This window comes from Tupaia chinensis, unplaced genomic scaffold (genome assembly GCF_000334495.1).
Source record: "Tupaia chinensis unplaced genomic scaffold, TupChi_1.0 Scaffold147312_1, whole genome shotgun sequence".
Lineage (NCBI taxonomy): Eukaryota > Metazoa > Chordata > Mammalia > Scandentia > Tupaiidae > Tupaia > Tupaia belangeri.
Genome location: NW_006207163.1, coordinates 429,212 through 442,027, shown reverse-complemented (window position 1 = coordinate 442,027; position 12,816 = coordinate 429,212). Strand labels below are relative to the sequence as shown.

Below are 12,816 nucleotides of genomic sequence, written 5' to 3'. Positions count from 1 at the left end.
AGAAAGCAAGAGTAGCCTATTCTGTCAGAAATCCCAACTGTTTCTAGAAGGAGATGGTTACCAGAGTGTCTGGGGGAGGAGTATAGCTATTCAAGAGAGATTGTTTTGTTTTGTTTTATTTTTAAAATGTGAATAATTTAAGCAAATTAAATGATCTTGAAAGATCAAATAGAAGATATTAATGACAGAAGAGAGAAGATAATACAAATATAGAATCAGAATTTAGAGTACACAAATAGAGAAGCATGACATTAGTGAGACACAGAAATAGTTTATTACCTGTTGATGATAACACGTACAGTATTCTCAACTGGACTGGTCTGAGAAGTATCTCATGCTGGGGAAATTCTCTTTACAAGCTAAATTATTATAGTGATTGCATATTTTTTTAAAATGAGAATAAATAATAACAATAATCTGGAAAATAATGATGAAAAGCTATTTGATGATGATAAGGATAGTAATGTCTTTGTCTTGACTGATATGCATGATAATCATGCTGGGAAAAGAAATGTAATACACTGTAAAGATACATGCAATTAAATGTAATATAAAAATTATAATAAATTTAAAAAAGAATTTAGAGTGCACAGTGATGGCTTAGAAAGAAAAAGATAAGGAGAAAAAGATAAAAGGATAAATCCTGTATAGATATAAGTAAATTGGTAATATTAGAATTGTTCCTCTTTGATTTCTTCTTTTACTACAAAATAGAAGTTGACGGGCCTTCAAGTGAGTGAGAGATTATTTTGAAGAGAACTTGAACTATGTCCCCTGGATTATAAAAACATATATAAATGATGTTTTCTTCTTTTATGAAAAAAAAAAGAAGTTGAACAGAGTGATTATATGTTGAGAAATGAGAATGAGAACAGGTGATCAAGCTATATACTTCTACCATTTGACACTGTAAAGTCTGAATTTCTTAAAATAAAAAATCAGAGGCATATGTAGATGAGCTGGTAGGGTAAGATTATACCTGAAAGACATGCATTCTTCAAAAGGAGCTACTAGAAGACCCTTCCGTTAATGGTAGGAACTGGAAGATAGGGTTCAGTCATAGGAGGTAGCCACAGTATTGGTATAAAATTGAGTTTGGTATAGGAGTGTCTCTGCAAAATTCACAGATGCGCTACATAAAATAATTTGGATGGATTAAATTAACCTATTTTGGCCTAAAATAGCCACTGTACTCCCACACTTTGATTCCTGTGGATAAGCCCAAATTGTACATGTTGGGCTGTTTGTCTGAGCTGGTTGCTAGGTTACAGTCAATCACAGCAGCTAGTCTTTAGTGAATCACATGCATCCCGCCTTTTAAACCATGTTAATGTAGACAAACTTCAGAAAATAACAAATGATTTCTCTCCATCACTCCCTCACTTACATTTTTTCGCATGACACTTTCCTCTTCCATCAACTTTTTTTTTTGGAGAGGTTTTTGCTTTCGGGTGCGTGCGCTCGCCAGCCAGAGAGAGAGAGAAAGAGAGAAAGCGAGAAATCACCTCCCCCCTCCCCAGGGCGGATGGCCACGCTGCAATCCCTTCTCCTTCATTCTCCTCTCGGGATCTTGGGCACTCACGCACACGCGACCGGCGTGAGTTTTACCACCGGGTCCAGGACGCGAACCGCAGGTGACTACGTGGGAGTCCAGTGACATAGCCATTACACTAACTGCTGGTCCCCAACTTTAATGCCAAGTTGACTATAAGGCTGGCTGGAGTAATCCAGAAATCCAGAAACAACTGCCCGATTTAAATCATGTTAAGATGTGGTCTGTCAAAACTCTACTGCAGGGACCAGAGTTAGCGTAATGGCTATGTCCACCGCGGTTTGAGTCCTGGACCCGGTGGCTTAAACTCACACCTGGTGTGTGTGCATGCATGCCCCAGATCCCAAGAGGAAAATAAAGGAGAAGGGACTGTGGAGTGGCCATTCACCCTGGGGGGTGATATCTCACTTTCTGTCTCTCTGTCTCTCTCTGTCTTTCTGGCGAGTGTGCGCGCCGGGTAGCAAAAACCTCTAAAACAAAAACAAAAACAAAAACACCCCACAAAACCAAAACCAAAACATTAACAAAAAACTCTACTGTATTAAATTGGCTGGTTTATTTTTCTTTTCACAGATGCTTACCATAAAGGAGAACATAAATGCCAACAAGAGTCAGCAAAGAATGAGTTTTTAAAAACAGTATTAACAATATAAAAATATCTAATCATGTCATTTTTCTTTTCTCCAAACTTGGATTCTAGAAAAGACTCAGAGGAAGAATATGGAGCCAGAAGAGAAAAAGAACAACCCTTAATCTCCTTTGCCATTTCTTAGCTTCTGAGTTTGATAAAGTAGAGTGGGAAAAAAACCTGAACATGCTCCAGTAATTACTTGAACTTATATTTAAATCTTATAACCTAAAGAATTTCTAATAAAAATTAAAACTGAATGTTCATATTTCTTTTATTCCATTCATTTATGCATGTAGTCAACGTATTCATAATTAAACCTTCCCTGTAATTGACCCCTCTTCTAGAGCATAAAGACCGAGATCAGATAATGAGAGACCTTCTTGTAATGCTAGAGCTTGAGTTTTACTTGGGTTATAATGGTAGTTATTATCAATTCATTGGGTGAGTTGATAATTATTAAGGAGACTCAAAGGTAAGAACTGTGTGGAAGATTCCTCTCTAATTTGATATTTATAAAGCAAATTAGCTAGTAGCACCTCCAAACCTCCTCTTACATTTCATATCAATCAATGGCATTACCTTATCTTAATCAAAGAATTTTAGAACTACCTTATTTTCATTCTTTTACACTTCACAGCCTACCTTACACCTGCACCTTAGAAGCATCACTAAAATGCAAGAAACTTAGGTAAAAATATTCCGTGTGAAGGAACATCACAGACTATATTTAGCTTCTGTAGTCTGACAAATTTAGCTTCAGAATACAAAAGTGCTGTGGAAAGCCTTGATACTGCTTAAAGAGGTTTACCAAGGAAAACTAGATAAATAGAAGGAATGGTTGGACCATGTGGTTAGTGACTACTGAACTGTAAAATGGGCAAAGAGAGTGGTTTTGCAGAAAAATGTGAAAGATGCTATAAGAGACCCTATTGAGAGAAGGTCTGCTGGGGATACCTCCTTAGTGAATCAGAAAAGTGATCTCAAATTAGGATAAAATTCTCATTTTTTCAGTAGGGTAAGGAAAAATATATAAAAATCTGTCAATCTAATTACCAATAGTTTAGCAGTGGTATCAGTAAATGGGAATCCCCTAAAAAAGGTGCTGGCTGTTGAGGGAAGATTTTAGGGCACAGAAAAATGTTGAGTAAGTTGAGCAAAAATGCAGTTTACAATTTTTTGAGCTAGGCAATTCAGGGCCAATCTCAGGGCAAGCATGATTATTCCCAAGTTAGTCAAGACAGGCCAGAAGGAAAACCTTGAGAAATTCCTGGGGAAAGAGAAAAAATGAGCCACAGCTGAATGATCCAACATCAGAATCCTGATCTGCAAAGGAATTTGAGGAGAAATAAGATACAATAATGATTTATTTCAGAGAGCTTTTGCTAAGTCAGAGGGAAGAGTTGACCCTATATCCTGGATTAAAAGTTAAATTACTATATTTAGACATAAATAGTCTTGATGATGTACAGCTACCAGACATTTACAATAAGTATTTGAAGGAAATACTTATACTTCTGCTATACTTGGTTCTGAAAAGATGTTTCAACTATGAACCATTTTTCCATAAACACATTTAAAATCTTTATAAACTGCTTAAGAAGTCCTGGATGGTTCTAATTACATAGATTTTTAATAAAAATGTCCTATTAGTGGAGATTTCTTGATGTATTAACAATACAAAATCACTGCAGAGTACATTTTAGTAAAAAAAAAAAAAAAGTATTTTTTTCATTGCAACCAGAGATTTACACACTACCTAGAGGAAGACCATGACCCCTTTAGGCATCTAAGACAACACAAGTCCTTTTAACCATAAGTAAAATATCACAAAATATACCAGAAAATAAGGCTAAACCTAAACTTTATTATGAAAAACTTTATTTGGAAAAAAAATTAAGTTATAAAATAATAGTGCTAGGATGAGTTATTAGGTATTATGGAAAAATAAGAAAATTTTAGATACCTGTGTTATTTTTATTAGGTATTATGGAAAAATAAGAAAATTTAATATACCTGTGATATTATCATTTGTTGACTGCAGTTAAATAGTTTGACAATTATAAAACTACTTTTCATATTAAAATTAGTTCTCCAAATGAGAATAACTTTCATTCACACTTTTGGATTCCTTGCAGTATAATAGAAAAAGTGTTGACTTGGGGATCAAACAAACCTAAGTTTGAATCCTGGCTACGCACATAGAAGCAGTGCACCTGAATTCCTGTCTCTTATCTTTTTGAGGTTCAGAATTTTTACAATATGTTCTGTGGAAAAAAGTCTTTATCTAATTAGAAAAAAATGCCATTGCTTTATATGTTATCTCCATCTTCTTAAAAAAGGTTGACTATTTACAAAACTACCATTTGTGCCTTATATAATAATAATTAATTATTATTAATGTATAATTAATTCATTAATAAGTTTAATTGCCCATTCTTTATGGTATATATAAAAAGAAATGGGGCATATGAGACCATGTTTAAGCGTCTTCAACCTTCAAAAAAATCTCTCTCTAGATGACATTTTAGTGTCATCTTAGTGATATTGTCTTAATGAATAATTTTTATTTTTGCTTTTTATATTTTTAATTGCTTTCAATTCACCTGTAGTTTTAGTTTCCGAAGAGTAAATCACTTCTCTGATAAGCTTTGCCTGTTTCCTTCTACAAAAATGGTGGTCCCTGTCTTCTACATGTGGAGTTATGGTTATGGAGTTTTAGTACATTTTAAAAAAAGCCTTGGCAGCCTGCCTTTGCATTGATCAACTGAGATATAATGGAAGATGATTACTTATTGGCTAGACCAGCCAGTTGGCACAGTGGTTGACGTGGCTGGACTTCACGTAACTGACTGTGTGGTTCAAGTCCCAGGCCCAACAGCTGAAAAACACACTGGGTTCCTGTGTGTGCATGCCCAAAATTTCAAGAGGAGAATGGAAAATAAGGGATCATAGCATGGTCATCCTTTGTGGGGTGGTTTCTCACTTCTTCTCTCTTTCTGCTTCTCTCTGGTGAGTGTGCACACCCTGTAGCAACTTTAAAAAGAAAAAAAAAAATTTGGCTGTATAGCATGTTAACCTACTTTCTCTGTAATTCTTCAAATTAAATTTACTTTTATGCCATTATGTAAATGGTAAAATGTCTGACACTTTAGTTATATATGAGGTTGAAAAGGCACTATGTGATCTGCAGAATGTGAGCATCCTTGCTCACAGCTATCCTGTCCTGTGTAACAAATGACTGATATTTATTGAGGTCACATTCTATGTGTTTATTATAGATCATTATGCAACTTTCAGGAAATATTTCTTCAGTATAAAACAATTATCTTCCAATACAGATATAGAGAAGAAAAAATAGGAGGATGATTAGTCAATAAATATGGTTGACATGAACAGGCATCACGGAATACTTACAGAAATACAGACAACTTTAATAGTAAAAACAGAGAAAATTATCTTCAACTTCTCATGAATGCCACACTCTTTTAAAATGTTGAGTTCAGATGTTTCCTTCTCTTTGAATTTTTTTCCCCAGGTAATGTTTGCCTCTATTTTCTTTCTGTATTCCTATGCTATTTTGTATATATTGCCTATTAAAACTCAGCTTTCTCCCTACATGCCTTCATCCTCTGTTCTTCAGAAGCAAGAATGAAATATAATTCATCAGTATATTTAGCACCTCAGAAAGAAGCAAGCCATTTAGTTATTAGCAGAGCTTCAAAAATTTACAATAAGTAAGTGAATGATCAATTACATAGGCCAACAAGTATGTGTGCTCAAAAAATTAGATAGTTACTCAAGTTAAAAGTAAAAGAAACCTATCTCAAGTTAGACTTAGCATACAATTACACTGGTTTATATAACTGGGGTGTCAAAAATAAACTAGAGCTTATCAAAAGATAAACTAGAGCTTATTTTAGACATAGTAAGAAAAAGAAATTTTTCTTTATGCTCTGAAAGAAAAATTCTGCTAAGAACTCTTACAATCAACTCAAACTTCTAACTGACCTATCTAGGACAGTGTTCCTATTTCTACAGCCAGTTGGAGGCTTGGTAAGTTGAGCATTACTTAAGGTATGTCCAAAGTAATATCTACAGATGCAGTATAATCCCAACAAAAATTCCAGCAGCATTTTTCACAGAAAAAAAAATACTAAAATTCATATGGAAGTGCAAAAGACACCAGAAAACCTAAGTAATCTTGAGAAAGTAGAGTAAAATTGAAAGAATCAAACACCTGATTTCAAAAAATATAACAAAGCTATAATAATCAAAACAGTAAGTTACTGATATAAAAACAGACATGTAGACCAATGGAACAGAATAGAGAGCTAGAAGTAACCCATGTATACATAGTAAAATAATTTTTGACCAAAAAATAAAAAATACACAATTGGAGAAAGATGGTCATTTTGATAAAAGGTGTTTATATAACTAGTTATCCACATGCAGAAGAACAAAATTAGACCCTTATCTTACACCTAACAGAAAAGTCAACTCAAAATAGATGAAAGAATCCAATGTAAGATCTGAAACTATAAATATCCTTAAAGAAAACAAAGAAAAAGCTCCATAACATTAGACTTAAAATGACTTTATGAAAATGACTCCAAAAGTACAGGCAACAAAACCAAAACCAAAATAAAACACATGCACACAAGCATGACTATGGCAAACTAAAAAGTTGCTGCCCAGCAAAGAAAATAATAAACTGCTAAGGCAACCTATAGAATCAGAGAAAATGTTTGGAAGCCATATATGTGTAGAGGGCTAATATGCAAAATATAGAAGGAATACAACTCAATAGTAAAATAAAAACAAAGAACAAGAAAAAATTTTTAATAAGGAGCAATGAACCTGAATACACATTTTTCAAAAAAAGACAAGTGGCCAACATGTATACAAAAAGATGCCAGAAACTGCAAATCTTCAGAGAAATGCAAATCAAAACATCATGAGATACACCTCACACATATAAGAATGGCTATTATAAAATAGCCAAATGGTGCTGGCAGGGTATGGAGATTAGAGCACTAGATCCCACATGACGGCCTCTGCAGATCAAGTTCCAGATATGGCTACTTGAGATTCATGCAGGGTGCACATGCATGATTCCAAGAGGATCATGAAGGAGAAAGGACTGCTGCATAGCCATCCCCCAGGGTGTGATTTCCTTCCATCTCTCTCTCTCTCTGTGTCTCTCTAGCAAGGGTACATGCCCCTTGGTAAAAAAAATCTTTAAAAAAAAATCCAACAATAATTTAAAAATAATGGTAAAGATATGGAGAGAGGGAACCCTGTAGATAGATGATAAGAGTATAAATTCATATAAATTTATAAAAAATTAAAAAGTAATGGTAAAGATATGGAGAAAGGGAACCCTGTAGATAGTTGATAAGATTATAAATTCATACAAACTTATGAAAAATAGTAATGTGAATGCTAAAAATCCTAAAAAATAAAACTGTAATATGTCCCAGCAATGCCACTTCTGAATATATATTCAAAGAATTTAAAATCAGATTCTCAGATGATCTCCCATGATCATTCCACCATTATTAATCATAGCCAATGTACAGGAATGACCTGTATCCAATGATGAATGAATAAAGAAAATGTGATACATGAACACACAATATTTCACTATATATTCATATATATTTCATTATACACGGGATTTTAAAAGTTCATGGAAAAATAGAAAGAGTTTATGTAGTATATGTAATTGTATTATATTATGTATAATAATATATATTATATATAATGAGATCCTATTTTGACTTAAAAAATAAATCAAATCTGTCATTTGCAATAACATGGATGAATTTGGATGACATTGTGCAAAGTGAAAGAATCCATACACAGAAAGGCAAATACTGTTGAACCAACTTATAAATGGAATCTAAAGAAGTTGAACTCATAAGAAACAGAACAACCAAGTGGTGGTTGCCAAGAGTGGAAGAATTAAAGAATGCAAGATTTCAGTCATAAGATGAATAAATTCTAGAGATCTGAAGTACAGTATGGTGACTGTAATTAATAAAAGTGTAGGGACCAACAGTTAGCGTAATGGCTATGTCGCTGGACTCCCATGTAGTCGACTGCGGTTCGAGTCTGGGACCCGGTGGCTTAAACTCACGCCAGGCGTGTTTGTGTGTGCATGCCCAAGATCCCAAGAGGAGAATGGAGGAGAAGGGATTGCGGCGTGGCCATCCCTCCTGGGGGGTGATTTCTCGCTTTCTGTCTCTCTGTCTCTCTCTGTCTGTCTGGCGAGCACACATGCCCTATAGCAAAAACCTCTCCAAAAATAAATAAATAAATAAATAAAAATAAAGGTGTATTATTTACTTGAAATTTGCTTAGGAAGCAGAACTTAAATGTTCTCACCACAATAAAAAGGGGAAGGAGATAATAAAGAAGTCTGTAAGGTGATGGATATGCCAATTAGCTTGATTATCACTTCATAGTGTCATATATTGAACATCCAGCTGTACATCTCAAATACATACAATTTTCACTTATTAACCATACTTCAATCAAGCTTGGAAAAAATATTAAGATAAATAGTAAAATAAAATAAAATGTATGGAATGCATTCTTCATAGTAAAGTAAGTACCTTTAAAATTAAAAAAAGTGGATGCTAAGCCAACCAAAACACCAGAAGTCTACTTCATTCAAAATAATGTAAAAGACATTTCTATTCTCAGTAATGGGGTAAACAAATTTTGGTAAACAATAAAGATAGGATGACAGTGTGGCACAATGGTAATGTAACACTCTGACTCTGGCTCCATGTGGAAAAGCCCGGGTTCATATCTGGAGGTCTCTCTATATATATCAAGTGCAGTCACATGTGCCTGTGATCCAGGCTGGCTAAGACTCAGTTGTTCTTGGTGGGAAGGCCCTGTGAAGGTCACTGTTGTTCTCTCTCTCCTTCTCTCTATTTCTCTTTTTCAAAGAAAAACTTAAATTAAACTTAAACACACACACACACACACACACACACACACACACACATGCATCATCAAGAATCATACAAGGCAGCTTTTTCTTAATTCAAAAACATCAGTGTCTCTAAACTAACAAAGATATTTATTTGTCCACCATGATTTCATTCATTTATTTAATAATGTAACAAAAATCATACCATGAACCATATACTTTTCCTACATTCCAACTTAGTTAAGAGGTCAGTCACATAAACAGATTACAAAGAAATTATAAATTTCCTGGGACCAGCACTTGGCATAATGGCTATGTCACTGGACTCCCATGCAGTTGACTGCAGTTCGAGTCCCGGACCCAGTGGTTTAAACTCATGCTGGGCGTGTTTGCATGCATATCCAAGATCTCAAGAGGAGAATAAAGAAAAGAAAAGAAAAGAAAAGAAAAGAAAAGAAAAGAAAAGAAAAGAAAAGAAAAGAAAAGAAAAGAAAAGAAAAGAAAAGAAAAGAAAAGAAAAGAAAAGAAAAGAAAAGAAAAGAAAAGAAAAGAAAAGAAAAGAAAAGAAAAGAAAAGAAAAGAAAAGAAAAGAAAAGAAAAGAAAAGAAAAGAAAAGAAAAGCAGTCACAAGTTTCCTTTGGCCTTTATGGGATATCTTATTTTTATTTATTTTATTTTTGTTATTATATTATTTATACAATCAATCTCTAGTTTACCCAGCATGTTATACATCTCAGTCCAGTTGAGAATACTATACACATCCTCACCAACAGATAATAAACCATATCTGTGTAACACAAATATCTTATTAAGCAATTAGCTTAAACTAGTGTGTCATCAAAAAAGTCATGACCCATTTTTTGCATACAAGAACATAGAAAAATGCATAATAACTTTTCCAACGACCCAACAGCTGCATGATAAAGCAACTAAGGTATTTAAATGACTTGATAATGTTATGTCTATACTGACTTTTTTCCCACTATCACACTTTCATGCCTAATCTTATTTAAATCTAGGATAAACTGAGCATAATCCAATCAATATATTTCGTTGATTTTTCCTGCAAACATTCTGGAGAATGTATCTTAATAACATCTTGACATATTGTTGTAATTCTGTTTCATATTTAGTTCATCATAATCATAGGAGACAAATTTTAATTATTTGATACCTTATTTTGCTTAAAATTGGGCTCTATTTATGTAGATTTCTTATAATCAGTTACTCTGCTCTTCACTTTATACTCTAAATTGGAATTCAATACTAGGTAATTACATAGTGACTCTTCTTTGGTATTGAATTGAAATCACATTGTAAATGATTTAAGAAAATAAAACTGAGTAAGTAGATACATTTCTTAAAATTCCACACTGTATGATGCAAACAGAAAAGGTAACAAAAGTGAAAAAAATTAATTATTCAGAAAAAGATCTAGATTTTTTCCAAAGGATAGAAGAAAAATAATTTTGTATCCTTTTCACAGAATGGATTGTTCTTAAATAATTTAAATAATTATATGTATATATAATTATTTCATATCTTTCCTGCCCACTTTTATTGGTATCTGTCATTGTTATTATTAATTGTTCTCATAATATATGCTTGTACAACTTATGATTGGTTCTCCTTAAGCTTTTGTTTCCCACTTTTTCAATACCTATACACTAGCTGTGATATATGGTTTTAATTTTTTTCTGATGATTGAAAAACTACAAGGCCTTTGCATATCTCAACTATAGCTTTTCTCTTCCTCCACATTCTGTGTCCTTCTCTCTATGCTATCACTAATGCTATTACAGAATCCTGTTTTATTTTTACCTCTTTTTTCCCACTTAATAGAAAATAATTTTGAAAAACAACTGAACAAATTGACTTTGGAATGAGAAAAATAATGTTAAATTACTTATGTAAGAGTGGATATTTTCAGTAAAAGTTGACAGTCCACAGATACTTACAGAACAATGACAAAAGTAAATCTACAATAAGAAAAATTGGGAGATAATCATAATTTAAATTTTTAATGGTTTTCCAAGGGCCTAAGAATTACCAGAATCATAAAAACTCTTTAAAGGTGATAAAGAAAAAAGTTGATAGTTTTTTAATTAAATGTAGGATAATAAAAACTGTCATTATCTGGAAAGACAGATTCAATAGAAACATAAAGTGAGCTCTATAGTTAGTTTTAAATGTTCTAGTGGCTTTCTTAGAAAAGTATGTGAAATATATAAAATAAATTTTTACAGTACATTCTTATTTTATCCAAGATAACAAAATATTTTTATTTTACCACTAAGTCCATATGAAAAATTTCTATTTTTATATTCATATATATATATATATATATGTATGTAACCTTTTTTTATTGCCAGTGGTCATGTGTATTCACCAGAGAGATGCAGGGACAAAGAAAGAGGAAGAAAGTACCCCCTAACAGTATATGGTTACACCACAATCATCCCTTCTCCCCCATTACTCCAACCTGGCTATGTTATTCAAGTCTTTGGGGACAGAATTTGAACTATGATCAGGTTAGATAAGACTTCTTTAACCACTAGGCTATGGGCAGTCTTTCTCTTACTTTTTATACTGTCATTAAAATACTGGATGGATGATATATATATATATATATATATATATATGAATAGATGATAGAAAGATAGGGATGATAGATGGATGATAGGTAGTTGGACGTATAGATGATAGATGATATAGATGACAGATAATATACTTTTATACCATGTCACAATTAGAATTGCCACATTTTAAGTGTCCAATAATTATATATGGCTATTACTATATTAGACAGCACAGTTCTAGAATTTTAAGTAATACAAGTGAAACTCAAAAACTCAAATGAAGATACAACCAAAGATAAAAATAAAAAAATATATATTCTCTGCCAAATATACCTGGTTCAAATACACTTTAGAGGTTATCACATATGTTTATTGGTTTGTGTTTGCAAAGTAAAATGCAAATTGCAGAAACACTACTCTGATAAAACAGTTGGCAACATAAAATTGTATTCTAGACATTCTGTAAGTGTTAGTCAATTGCTTCTGAGAAGTACTTATATCAGATTCATTAGCTATATTTTCTTTTTTTTTTAATAGACCACAAATTAGTTTATTTTTAACACCCATCAAGCCATGAATTCCAGTAGCTCAGGCTCCTTTCCATTGGTTCTCACAAAGTGTGCTTCTCAGCTTTGCGCAGTGGCAGTATCGTAGCCAATGAGGTTTATCCGAGGCGCGATTATTGCTAATTGAAACAAAGTGTGCTTCTCTGGGTGGAGCAGGCTGGCGTTTTAGTTGAACCCAGGTACCTTTCTCTTTGGCTTCTTTCTTTTTCTGGTCATTTTCCTTCACATGTTTTATGAAGTTATCTCTGCTCTTAGAATGTTTAATATGCTCAATAGGCACATTGATTCTCTTGGCAAGAATCTTGCCCTTAACTTGCTTGTTCACAACAATGCCAACAGCCTGCTGGGTGACATTGTAGACTCTTCCAGTTTTGCCATGGTAACATTTGTGGGGCATTCCTTTTTTAACAGTACCCATTCCCTTAATGTCTACAATATCACCTTTCTTGTAGATTCGCATATATGTTGCCAAAGGAACAACTCCATGTTTTCTAAAAGGCCTAGAGAACATATATCAGGTGACTCTCCTCTTTACCTTTATGATA

The 12,816-nt window shown here is 33.2% G+C and overlaps 1 pseudogene; it reads left to right on the top strand.

Annotated features, from left to right (window-relative positions):
* Positions 1 to 12,333: 12,333 nt before the first annotated feature.
* Positions 12,334 to 12,510, top strand: LOC114006369 (uncharacterized; annotated as a pseudogene).
* Positions 12,511 to 12,816: the final 306 nt, after the last annotated feature.